We start from the raw sequence: 12,760 nt of genomic DNA, 5'->3' as shown, positions 1-12,760 counted from the left end.
CTGCGATCACGCCACACAACACCTGGAGACCATGAGAGACGGTTATGATGATTCTCAGTGAGGCTGTGCTGAGCTGTAGGGCTCCATCATTCTCACCTGCAGAGGTTGTATGAGGCTCAGGAACTGCTGTGTGAGCAGGAACAGAAGGTGAGCCAGCAGAAGACTGATGCAGATGTTGATTCGAGCCACATTACTCACTCCAGGACTCCACTGACAAAGGGCAAAGGTCAACAGGGCCAAAGTGAAGAACACCAGCTCCACGATCACACAAACCAAATTCAACAGCTCCAGCAGTGGGTCGCTCTGAGAAAACATGTCAGAGAACATGAGTGCCACATCTGTGCTGCTCTTCAGTGTTCACTAGAAATGTTCTGTACCTCTGGTGGGCGGCTGGTTTGCATGATGAGAGCGAATGTGGACAGATGAACACAGGAACACACAGTGTAACTGCTATTGGTCTTTAAAACAGAACAACCATCTACAATCCACTCGCTGATATTCCAGTACACACAGGACAGAGAACCGCTGGGATCAAACTCCTGCAAGAAGAAGAACTAACTTAAAGAAAATATCAGAACATTGAATATTAGATGTTTTTAGATGTTCATCAGTGCTCAGGTTGGACAAAAACACGTTTCAGTCTCTCACTCTGATGTGTCTGAAGGTGAAGTTGACTGGTTTGGTGAGTTTAGTGTTGGTGGTTTTGGGAAGAGTAGCTGAGATCACAGTGGACATCATGGTTTTAATCGTGTCATTTGATGTGTTGAAGAAGTCTGGCTTCAGTAGATTCTCCATCGTGTTGTAGCTCATGAAAGCCACAGCAGCTGATCCTGTGAGACAGAAACAGAAAAACAAACTTACATTAATGCTTTATGTTAAAATAACAACAGCAATCAAAAAAGTAAGTAAATGTGGTTTAGTGGTAAAGGTATGCTTTATCTTTTTTTAAATAGAAACATTTGACATACTTCCATTGTTGTTCTTGGCGATCCCAATGAGATCGATGTCCACAGAAGAGTTTGTCGTGTCAAGCTGAGGGATTTTATTTAAGATGACATTTGGTCCAACCACGAAGACTTGACCCTCTGTTCAAACACAAGCAAGCAGTTATGTGCTATTTAATTCAATCATTTACTTTGAATAATAATAATAATAATAATAAATAAATAAATAAAATGGTCATTTATTATTGTTGGGTTTTTAATCTGATTAAGTTTGAACTCTTCAGGTTTACTTTAATCTGCTATCTGAATAAATGTATATGTAAAAAAGTGCTTAGATGTTTTGATTTTAGGGACATTTGGACCTCAAATTAAGAGCTGAAGCACTTGAGTATACAGTGTACTGTACACAGCAAAACCCCCAGTGTTAATTTAACACTCTGAGTGTGGACTCACTGGACTCATATAAACACTGAAGCAGTGTTAAAAGTAACTCTGAAGCAGTGTTAAAGTGAATGAGATAATTAGGTGATTAAGTGAGTGATGATTGACCATTATTGAAGACAGCTGATGTTAACAAGCAGAATCACCAAAGGAGAAAATCTAAATTTGTATGTCACCATTATAGTGGTCTGTGTTTGCATTAGTTGGGATCTTTACCCTTAAATTTTTAACATTAGGTTTTGTTTGTTATAATTGAATTATAACAGCCAGACAAACCAGAGAAAAGATGATCATGTGGTGTTGATTATGTTTTGAACTAGTCATCATGTAGTGATCTGAATACCTGAGTTAGATTTTCTTTAATGATTAGGTAAACAAGGAGAAAAATACAAGATCTGGCATTTTTGGCATAATCACACAATGTCTCCTACATAAATTAAAAAAAAAAAAACTTTAATTTACACACACAGACATCAAGAATCAGCATGAGAATCACAACAATGGTGACCATCAAAAAAGCATGTTGTAGCCAATAAAAATTAATCATTGGCTCCCATCATGCATTGCGGCATGAATACATTGAGCTGAATTGTCTTTGTAACTTTTTATTCTTACTACACCGTAGTTGAGATTCATACGCTGATTCTTGATGTCTGTGTCTGCCTAAAGCAAACACTTTTTTTTTTTTTTTTTCCATCAGAACAGCTTGCAAGAAACCACTACAAAATGTATAGAAATTACAGTATCTTTCACAGAGCTGTTGCAACCAATAAAGTTAATATAACGCAGAGACCAGACTCTAAATAAGCTCAATGACTCATGTCAAACAATGATTATGTTAAAACATAATCATCACCACCTGATGACCTTTGCTCTTGGCTTGTCTGGCTGTTATAACTCAGTTACAGCAGCCAAACAAAATTTAAAATTAAAAAGTCAAGGGTCAAAATCCCAACTAATGCAAACACAGACCACTATAATGGTGACATACAAATTTAGATTTTCTCCTTTGGTGATTCTGCTTGTTAACATCAGCTGTCTTCAATAATGGTCAATCATCACTCACTTAATCACCTAATTATCTCATTCACTTTAACACTGCTTCAGAGTTACTTTTAACACTGCTTCAGTGTTTATATGAGTCCAGTGAGTCCACACTCAGAGTGTTAAATTAACACTGGGGGTTTTGCTGTGTAGGTCATCTGCAGGTCAAAAATCAGATCTTAAAGTTAATAGTGTGCTGGATCTCATGCTGTAGTGTTATAGAGCTACTATAATTCAATAAAACATCACCCATATAATCAGAGATGAGAGTCTGAACAAGATCAGTCAATCAGATGATTATGTCTTCATCAATACATAATCTGCATCACCTGATCATGTTTGCTTTTAACCTTTCTTTCTGTGGTAACTTGGCATGAAAAATCCCACTGAAGGCAGGACTGAAGTATGGTCGTTTTTACTAATAACTATCTGTGCATACAGTATAAACAACACAGTCTGACTACACAGCAGCACACAACGTTCCTCTTCAACAACAGGCGATTTTCCCAACAGCTGCATTATATGAACCCCCTGGCGGTAACAACGGGAACTACTAGAATTGTACTCTGTCTACTACACCTCTTCACCCTCAAAAGCCAACGCCCCCCCACAGAAAAAAAGTATATGTACCTTGTACTGTACACTAAAAGGACAAAAAAATAAATAAAATAATATATATATATATTATAAATTTATATTGAATTATCTAACAAAGTCTTTCAGATAACCTGTTTCATGTTTTTCTCTGGCCGACTTCCTTATGGACAGTGACACCAGTGACGGAGAAGCCACTCTCCCTAAGTAATCCTAAAACTAACCGGTAACTTAATCACTCTAGTCTCCAAAGTTTCTCTTTACATTTTCTTGAGAACATTTTTGAAAGGCTGCATGACACTTTCCGCTAACACATTCAAAGAAGGGTGCTGTTCTCTTCTTCTGAATTCCATTCTTTTTCATGAATGAAGCAAAACAAGGTCCATTGTCTTCTCGTTAAAGAGTAAAATCAATGGTTTGTGATCTGTGCAGATAGTAAAGGGTCTCCTTTACTGGTATTTGTGGAACTTCTGTATTCCAAACTCCTGCAAGCCCCTCTTTATCCAGCTTTTCTCTGCGCCTGACAGAGTGTGTGACATGAAACTTATTGGTCAATCGCTTCCATCTTCTAATCTGTGGGAAAACACAGCCCCTACCTCGTAGGGCGATGCATCACATGCTAATACCAGTTCTTTATCTGCCGAATAATGTACCAGAACGTTCGCAGATTGCAGCAGCTTCATTAAATGTTGAAAAGCCTCTTCCTGTTCTGTCATCCACTCCCAGCACCTGCCTTTTTTCAAAAGCTCGTACAGCGAGGCCAGGCAAGTTGCTAAATTCTGGAGAAATTTTCTATCGTAGTTTAATAACCCCAAGTTGGCCTTTATTTATGACACATTAGCCTCTACTATAGCCATCACTTTCCTTCCCACAGGTTGAAGACCGTGCACGTTCACTCTATGTCCTAGATACTCAATGTCATCTTGCAAGAACACACATTTCTTTCTCGAGTCTCAACCCTGCATCTTTCAGCCTTTTCTGCACTGCCCCCAGGTTCTCTAAATGGTCTGCAGTATCCACGCCTTTTATCAAGATATCGTTCAGATAAATGGCTACTTTGGGAATTCCCTGCACCAATCCCTCCATTATTTTTTGGAAAATGGCAGGAGCTGACACCACTCCAAAAGGTAACCTCTGAAATGTAAACAGACCTTGTTGAGTATTTATTGTCAAATACTTTTGAGACTCCTAGTCAACCACCACCTGCTTGTAGCCGTGACACGGGTCCAATTTAGAGAACTTTTTACCTCCAGACAAAGTGCTGCACAGTTTTTCCAGGCGAGCTATTGGGTACTGATGTAAGTATGCTACTCGATTAAAGGTCAACTTATAATCGCCACAGCTGATCCAGTCCAGACGGTGGATCAGCACCTAGAGACGACCTCTACAGCACTGAATGTCAGCGGAGACCAGGACAACTAGATGAGCTCCAGAGACAGATCCCCTGTGAAGACCACGTCACCTAGACGTCCATCGGGACAAGACCTCGGGAACCAGATGAGTCCTCTGCACAATCTGACTTTGCTGGTTCATCTGGCCAGAGGAGAACTGGCCCCCAGACTGAGACTGGTTTCTCCCAAGGTTTTTTCTCCATTCTGTCACCAATGGAGTTTTGGTTCCTTGCTGCTGTTGCCTCTGGCTTGCTTAGTTGGGGACACTTCATTTCCAGCGATATTGTCAACTTGATTGCACAGATACTATTTGAACTGAACTGAGCTGGATGATGACATCACTGAATCAATGATGAACTGACTTTAACTGAAAATTGAGTGTTTACTATTGTCCCTTTGCATTATGACACACAATTTTTCCTATTTAATACTGTAAAGCTGCTTTGACACAATCCGTATTGTTAAAAGTGCTATATAAATAAATGTGTCTTGACTTGACTTTACAGAGTCTTATGGAGTCATCAGTCTTCAGAATTGGAACTACTGGTCTCAGAGTAATTTAGAGGATGGATTACATGCTCCTTTTGTAGACAATTTAACTCCTCATCATCTTTTGAGCGCAATGCACAGGGCACTGATTTGGGGCGGAAAAATCTAGGCACTGCCTCTGGAGAAACATGAATTTTTGCTTGCACTCCTCTCAATGTCCCCAGTTCCTCTTTAAAAACCCATTTTATTACCCTCTGCAATAAATCATCTTCAGTCTGAATCTGCAAAACTTCCCACGATAATTTTAATTTTGCTAATCAGCCCCTAGCTTCACATTGTGCCCATCAATTTGCATGTCAACTGCATATGGATGCACTTTAGTTAGATTTTGACTGTTCGCTTTCCTTATATATTCATTGATGCAACCCAGTGTGAATGTGTCAACAGAATCATCGCTGTCTCTTTCCTGTACTTCATGTGCACAATGACTTTGACCAAAGCCCATTTTATCTCTGCGGTAGAGGTGGAAAGTAACTAATTACAAATACTTGTTACAATACTTGAGTACATTTTTAAATTTTTATACTTTCTTGAGTATAATTAAATTGTGGTACGTTTACTTTTACTTGAGTAAAATAAAACTAAAGTATTCAACTTTTCTACATTTATTTTTCACCAAAAGTACAAAGTACAAAAAAAAATAATAATTAAAATAAAATAGACAAAGGAGGCGTCGATGGAGAAACAGAGCATGTCGGCGTTTGACGGGCACTTTTCAAACTTCTGGGGTGGAGCCCTGTGCTTCAGCCAATAACAGAAAGGTCTGACTCGGGTGCAGAGGCGTCACGTGCGCCCTCAGATTTTTGAGCCAAGTGGATTTTGAATGCAGCTTCCAAAAGACAAAAAATAGCCGATTAATATTTAAAAAAAATATTTGATACAGTCACACCGGCGTGATTAGAACGTTCAGTGCATATCATCAGCTGCTAAATTAAAATCTGTGTTCACTGTTCTGGTGCTGAGCCAGATACAAACACGTTTTTACAGCGCTGCTCATTATAACCAATCACACGCAATGCTGTTGAGCTTATGAATCCAATGACCAATCAGAGGCATTCAGATGAGTCATCTCTAAAATGCTGGTGTTTTCTTCACTCACTCACTCACTGAATACCTCTTTCTGGCGAATTCTCTCGTCAGAAACAACGAAGTGCAAATGTGTGTACGAATCTGTAAGATACTGATTTCATAGTGTAAACAGCTTCAGTGATTTTAATGGGAGTTTTTGAGAGTGCTTGAACTAGACTGTCGGTGAAAATGTTCTTTGATAATGTAATTGTTCTTTGCTCTCTTTCTGTACAATGAAAGTGTTATGATTAGTAGCATAACTTGCAATGTTTTTATTCACATTAACTTTCAATGTTAAATTCACATTAAATATAAAGTCAGTCGTATTAAACATATGTTATGGCATGACACCCATAAACAGACAGGTTTTTATGCATATAGTTAATAGATTACATTATTAGGTTACTTTGACCATCGCCCACTATCAACATAATATCTTCTAAAGGTGAGAATCAAGATATTTCATGATATAGTTAATGCGTTTGTGAATGTTTCGAATAAAAATGAAAAAATAAATAAAACATAAGTGCTGTTGTGGCTGCTGTGTGTCACATGACGACAGGGTTAGAAAATAGGGTTGATAGAATTATTGCATGGATGGAGCAAGAACAATGTAAGTGTCTAAAATACATGCACACAGTTCATTTGAATGGTAAAAATCACCCTCTTTAACAGTGCAGTTAAACTAAATGTACAAAGCTAAAAGTCAAGTCACATTGGAGGATAGAGTGTCAGGTAATGTATAATGGTAAGATTAAACACTCAATTTTCTCAATTTTCAGTTAAAGGCATTTCATTATTGAATTTAGAAATGTCATTCATTGTCTAGCTCAGTTTAGTTTAAATAGTATCTGTGCAATCAAATCGCTAGAAATTAAGTGTCCCCAGCAAAAGAGAAAAAAACCTCAGGAGAAACCAGCAGTACAATTCCAACCGCAGCCATGTCAGATTGTGTAAAGTGCTTTGATGTCATACAGCGATCGTACTGCGTGCGCAGTGCCGCTGCATTAGATGACGTCCATATACGTTTAAAGCCGGCGTATATTAAAGGAAGACATTCAAGTGGATGACGCAGGACGTCGGCGTTGTGTGATTACTGACGAGTGCGGAGAGAGAACAAAACAAAACACCAGTCACGAATTAGAAGCATAAAACGTTTCCTTTGCTACTACATTTCCCAGAGGCACGTGCGCAACGCATACGAACTACGTCATCTGCCTGAACGTCTTTATTACATCTTTAAAAATGTTTATTACGTTTGAAATATGGATATTTATCTTTCAAAAATGCATTTATTCACCTCCCGGAGCCATGTGAGGGACGTTTTATTAAGGATTTAATATTTACTTCTAAATATTACAGTTTTTTTCTGTATTTTTGATCAAATAAATGCTGGCTTGATTAGCATTTTGCGGAAAGAGTAAAAAAAATGTGTTGTAATATACTGTTTCAATATCTTAGAGAAACCAATTTAAGTGGAAGGATATAGTTTTTTTTAAACAATGCTTACACACAACATTCTGGTCCACACTCACACCAGATGGTGGCGGTAATGCACCAAAAAGTTGTTTGCCAACCGCCAATAAACCTTAGTAGAAGAAGACATCAAGAAGATCGAGGCAGACGGACTGCACGCTGTTAAAACTTCACCGAGGTATGTCACACCGTGTTATCACACTGTTCTACTAACAAATTAATTTCTTATTATGTTGTGTACTCGATAACTTAAAGGTTTGGTGTTTTTATTGCTCCTTAGATCGGTGTTGGACCGGCGAACACTTAGGCCTATGATCAGAGGACTTGCTAACATGAAGAAAACGGTCCAGAGGTCTGTAATTATACGTAATTAACGAATTTTAACTTAATTACTTAATTTAAACTTTAGTAATTTTGACTGCTTCCATTAAAATTTAATGTTTAAGATTGCTGCCTGTCATGGTGGGCTAGCAGTGTTAATGTTTAAGTACTAACCCTCAAGGCTGCATGCATTTATTTGATCAAAAATAAAATTAAAAAAGTAATATTGTGAAATCATTTGAATATATTTTAAAATGTAATTTATTCCTGTGAATTTTCAGCATCATTACTGCAGTCTTCAGTGCATGATCGTTCAGAAATCATTCTAACATGTTGATTTAGTGCTGGATTTATATTGGTGCTCAGTTATCAGTAATGATTCTTCTTATTATTATTAGATGTAAAAAAAAAAAAAAAACAGTTTTTGCTGCTTAACATTTTCTGGAAACATTTTTATGATTCTTTGATGAATAGACAGTTCAAAAGAACATGATTTATTTGAAATATATATTTTTGCTTCATTATAAATGTTTTTACTTTTATCAATTTAATGCCTATTTGCTAAATAAAAACAGTCATTTCTATTAAATAACACACACCAAACATGTGAATGGTTGTATATCGTGGTTTCTGCATATATTAAGGAGCATAACTGTTTTTCAACTGATAATAATCAGAAATGTTGGTTGAGCAGCAAACAATAATATTAGAATTATTTCTGAAGGATCATGTGACACTGAAGACGAGTAATGATGCTGAAAATACAGCTTTGATCACAGGAATAAATTACGTTTTACAATATATTCATAAAAAACATTTTAACTGATAATTACTTTTAAAATTGTAATTAAAATATAATTTATTTCTGTGATGGCAAAGCTGAATAAATAAATGCTTTTCTTTTTAACTTTTTATTCATCAATAAATCCTGAAAAAACTATCACAGATTCCCAAAAAATTAAGCAGCACAACTGTTTCCAACATCGATAACTACGGAGTATCAAATTAGTATATTATAATGATTTCTGAAGGATCATGTGACACTGAAGACGAGTAATGATGCTGAAAATTCAGCTTTGATCACCGAAATAAATTATATTTTGAAGTGTATTAAAATAGAAAACCATTTTATTTAATTTCATTATTTTTAATACTTCACAATATTTTTTTTTTTTTCTGTATTTTTGATCAAATAAATGCTGGCTTGATAAGCATAAGAGACTTATTTCAAGAACATTAAAAACAGTAATGTTTCCAAACTTTTGACGAGCCCGGTCCCCTTGAATAAGCAGGCAGAACGCTTTCAACCACACTGAATGATAGAAACAGAGGGGCACTGAGGAGATATACATGTATTACATTATATTGTTTGGTATGGTTTTTATTTATAAAATCTTTGCCAAAATATGCTTTTATTTCTGTTAACAGTATGCTCCATGTTAATTGGGTAAATTAACTGAGAAATTGTCCAGCAACACTATATAACGATCTGTTTCAATTTCAGGTTCCACCTGAGAGCCGGGACTGTCAAATAGTAAGGTGAGTCCATTTTTTTTGTTTGTTTGTTTTTTTAGTTTTCAGTGGAGTTTGAGTTATTCAAGCTATTTGAATGCCACAATTTATAATTGAGTATTGATAATAATAAGTGCCTGATAATGTTACAACTTGTGCTGTTCAAAACATACTGTTTGTTAGGGCCGATTGAGGCTTGCAGCTTTCTGGAGAAATGCTCCTTCAAATAACTTCACACTCATCCTGAACAATATACCTGTTATAACAGTCATAGTCCTCTAGCAATGCTATAGTCTGTGTGTCATTTGGGTACAAACCCTTTTTCATCTCAAGTCGGTGATTAAAGGAAGTGTGTATGACACTGATGTCCCATGCACTAATTTCCACAGTGGAGCATGTTAATAAACCGTGACTCTTATGTGTAAGGCTTAAACATTGCCTTCCTTGCTTTGTAATACTAAATGAAACAAATACATTCATAACATATCTGTGTAATATGCAATTAGTTGTGTATTTTTTAATATATAAAACAGGTGGCACAGGTTCCCCTTGCTTTTCTTCTCTGTTATATCAGTTATTATACTTTACACCTATGGGCAGCAAGCAGAATGAACATTATCTTTGTTACACACAAAGCAGGACAAAATTACTCGATTACAGGAAAATTAAAAAATGCTAACCATGGATAACATTTATGATGTGGAAAAGAACTGGAAGTGAAAAATGCTTACTGATGCTCCAGAAGGAAACACGATACATTAAGGGGGTGAAAACTTTTAAACAGAATGAAGGTGTACATTTTTCTTATTTTACCTAAATATTTTTTTCATTTAGTACTGCCCTTCAGAAGCTACAGAAGATACTTCCCAGACAACAAGCTGTGTTGGCCCAGATCCGGCCCACATCTGGCCTGCATGGATTTCACGCGGGCCAGATGTGGGCCGGATCTGGGCCAACACTATGTTTCTGTCTGGGTTACATGTTTCCCACAAGACAAAATAAGTTCAATTTACAATGATCTTCAAATTCAAAAAGTTTTCACCCCCTTAATGCATTATTTTTTTCTTCTGAAGCATCAGTGAGCGTTTAAACCTTCTGTAATAGTTGCATATGAGTCCCTCAGTTGTCCTCAGTGTGAAAAGATGGATCTCAAAATCATACAGTCACTGCTGGAAAGTGTTCAAATACACAAAAATGTTGGAAAAGCACAGCATTTGTGGGAGCTGAAGGATTTTTCTGAAGAACAGCAGACAGTTTAACTGTTCAGAACAAACAAGGGACTCATGAGCAACTATCACTAAACAAAAACACACAGCTGTGGATCATTCAGGGAACAACACAGTATTAAGAATCAAGTGGATGTAAACAACGGGGTCATTTTTATAAATTCAAAAAAAAATTTCTCTTGTGGACAATATGTAAATGTCTTATCCCTCTTATTTTGGTAAAATAATTAACATTTTGCAGATTCTGCAAGGTGTATGTAAACTTTTGACCTTATGTGTGTGTTTGTGTATATATGTACTGTATGTATGTGTGTGTGTGTGTGTGTGTATAATATATTTAATATTAATATTTTAATATTAAAAATATTTATTTATTTTTTTTTTTTTAGAGACAACGAAAAGGGGGGAACTGTCTTTAAGCTGTGGAGTCAGATGGAGGGCTTGCATTTACCTCAAAAACGGCATTGCAGAAGACTCGAACAACTAGAACCAACTCAAGCACACAACGGTGACACATTTGTAAGACCTTTCCCTGTGATATAAAATTTCCCTATGGTAATTATTCAGATTCTTCTCATTCTCATTGTGTAACACTGTTTTAAGCTTAGTGAATATTATGTACAGTAAGCACTAGAAGTAGAGACTTATACTACTTGGGGTAGTTTTAAATTAACTTTAATTTTGCTTTTGATGCAAAAATTATCAAAAGAAAAGATGTAGTGTAGTAAAAGATGTTTTGTGTAGTAATTAAATTGTTTTAATGTGAATATTGTTTTAATAGTGTTCAGGACAGTAATTGTCTGTACATCTAAATCAGTTCTTTAAACTTTTTGTTGTCCAAGACCTTGATATTATACCTTAAGGGAAAAAAAAAAAGATATTTAATTATGTATTATGTACCCAGACAGCAACATAGTTCTGGCCCAGATCCAGTCCACATCTGGCCCGTGTGAAATCCATGCGGGCCAGTTGTGGGCCGGATCTGGGCTGACACTCCTTGCTGTCTGGGTAAGATGCTTGTAATCATTGCTTTTAAAGGTATTTATCATTTCTACTTAAATAGTCATTATCTACTTGTATGATTTGTATTATCTGGGAACTGTACAAATACTGTGGCATATGGACATTACTCTTTTTATTTGTAACTTTTAAATGCAATACTCTTTTTAAATGCATTTTCTGTCAAGCTGCATTGGAATATGTATTGTGAAAAGCACTGTACAAATAAACAAATTGTGTTTGAATTCTAGATATGTATACAACCTATTTGTGTGCGTGTATGAAGGCCTATACAGGATATACATATATATATAATACACAAAATGAGCTGGCCCAGATCCGGCATGGTACTGGACCAGATCCTGCCCACATTTGGGCCGAATCACCATAAAGGAATCCGCATCTGGTCTGGAGCTGGCCCAGTTCTGGTCCAGATCCGGAAAAAACGGATCCATGCGGTATTGGCCCGTTGTGCCAAAAGACACCGGCCCAAGTCCGTTATGCGGATCTGGTCCAGAATGTCTGATGGGTCTGGACCAGATCTGGCCCAAATGATTTTTGCTATCTGGGATGCTTCAAAGGTGAGTAAAACACGGGCTAATTTTCATTTTTGGGTGAACTAACACTTTAACACCAGGGATTTTGCTGTGTATCTTGTGACTGTTTATTGTTTTGTGCTCAAGGCAGAAAATATTAAAAAAACACATTGAGGTCTCCACAAACCATGGACTTCTCACTGTAAGTGAACGTGTTTAATTTTGTATTTTCATTTTTTTTTCAGGACACAACCTGTCCATGTCAGTAGCTAATGGGATAAGCTTCTACCAAATGAAAGATTAATTAGCATAAACACTGCCTGTATCTTTGGTTACTGATGTCAAAGGTCAGTGTTTCCTGCTCTCTTATAAAAGTTTATAACACTGCACAATTAAACAGTTACTGTAGCTGCATTTGCTGCTGTCTGGCCCACCGCTGCTGTCTAGACTAAATAAAGTCTCTGATATCATTTACAATCTGTATTTCATCATCAGTGATAATTGTGTCTTCACTTACCTACAGCAGCAAGAGTAAAACTGACGTTGTCACTCGTGTCTGTCGGCTTCACCAATGTAGAAATGAGTTTCTCGCTGGTTTTAACATGCGGTTTCCATTGGAGGCTAGTTCAGTTGGGTTTGCTGCTGATGATGACTCTAAA

General features: G+C 36.8%; 1 protein-coding gene and 1 long non-coding RNA gene across 2 annotated transcripts in view; one reads left to right on the top strand and one right to left on the bottom strand.

Moving 5' to 3' along the window:
* LOC131536115 (adhesion G protein-coupled receptor E3-like) overlaps nt 1–12,760 on the bottom strand; it is a 218,827-nt gene that overhangs the window by 162,465 nt on the left and 43,602 nt on the right. The window lies entirely within an intron of this gene.
* LOC131536179 (uncharacterized) lies at nt 7,424–11,801 on the top strand. The gene is made up of 4 exons (XR_009269877.1): nt 7,424–7,685; nt 7,788–7,859; nt 9,333–9,367; nt 10,956–11,801. It is a non-coding gene; the product is annotated as an uncharacterized LOC131536179 (long non-coding RNA).

The sequence above is a fragment of the Onychostoma macrolepis genome, chromosome 01, assembly GCF_012432095.1.
Source record: "Onychostoma macrolepis isolate SWU-2019 chromosome 01, ASM1243209v1, whole genome shotgun sequence".
Classification (NCBI taxonomy): Eukaryota; Metazoa; Chordata; class Actinopteri; order Cypriniformes; family Cyprinidae; genus Onychostoma; species Onychostoma macrolepis.
Note: the sequence above shows the minus strand (reverse complement) of the source record. Positions and strands in the feature narration are given on the sequence as shown.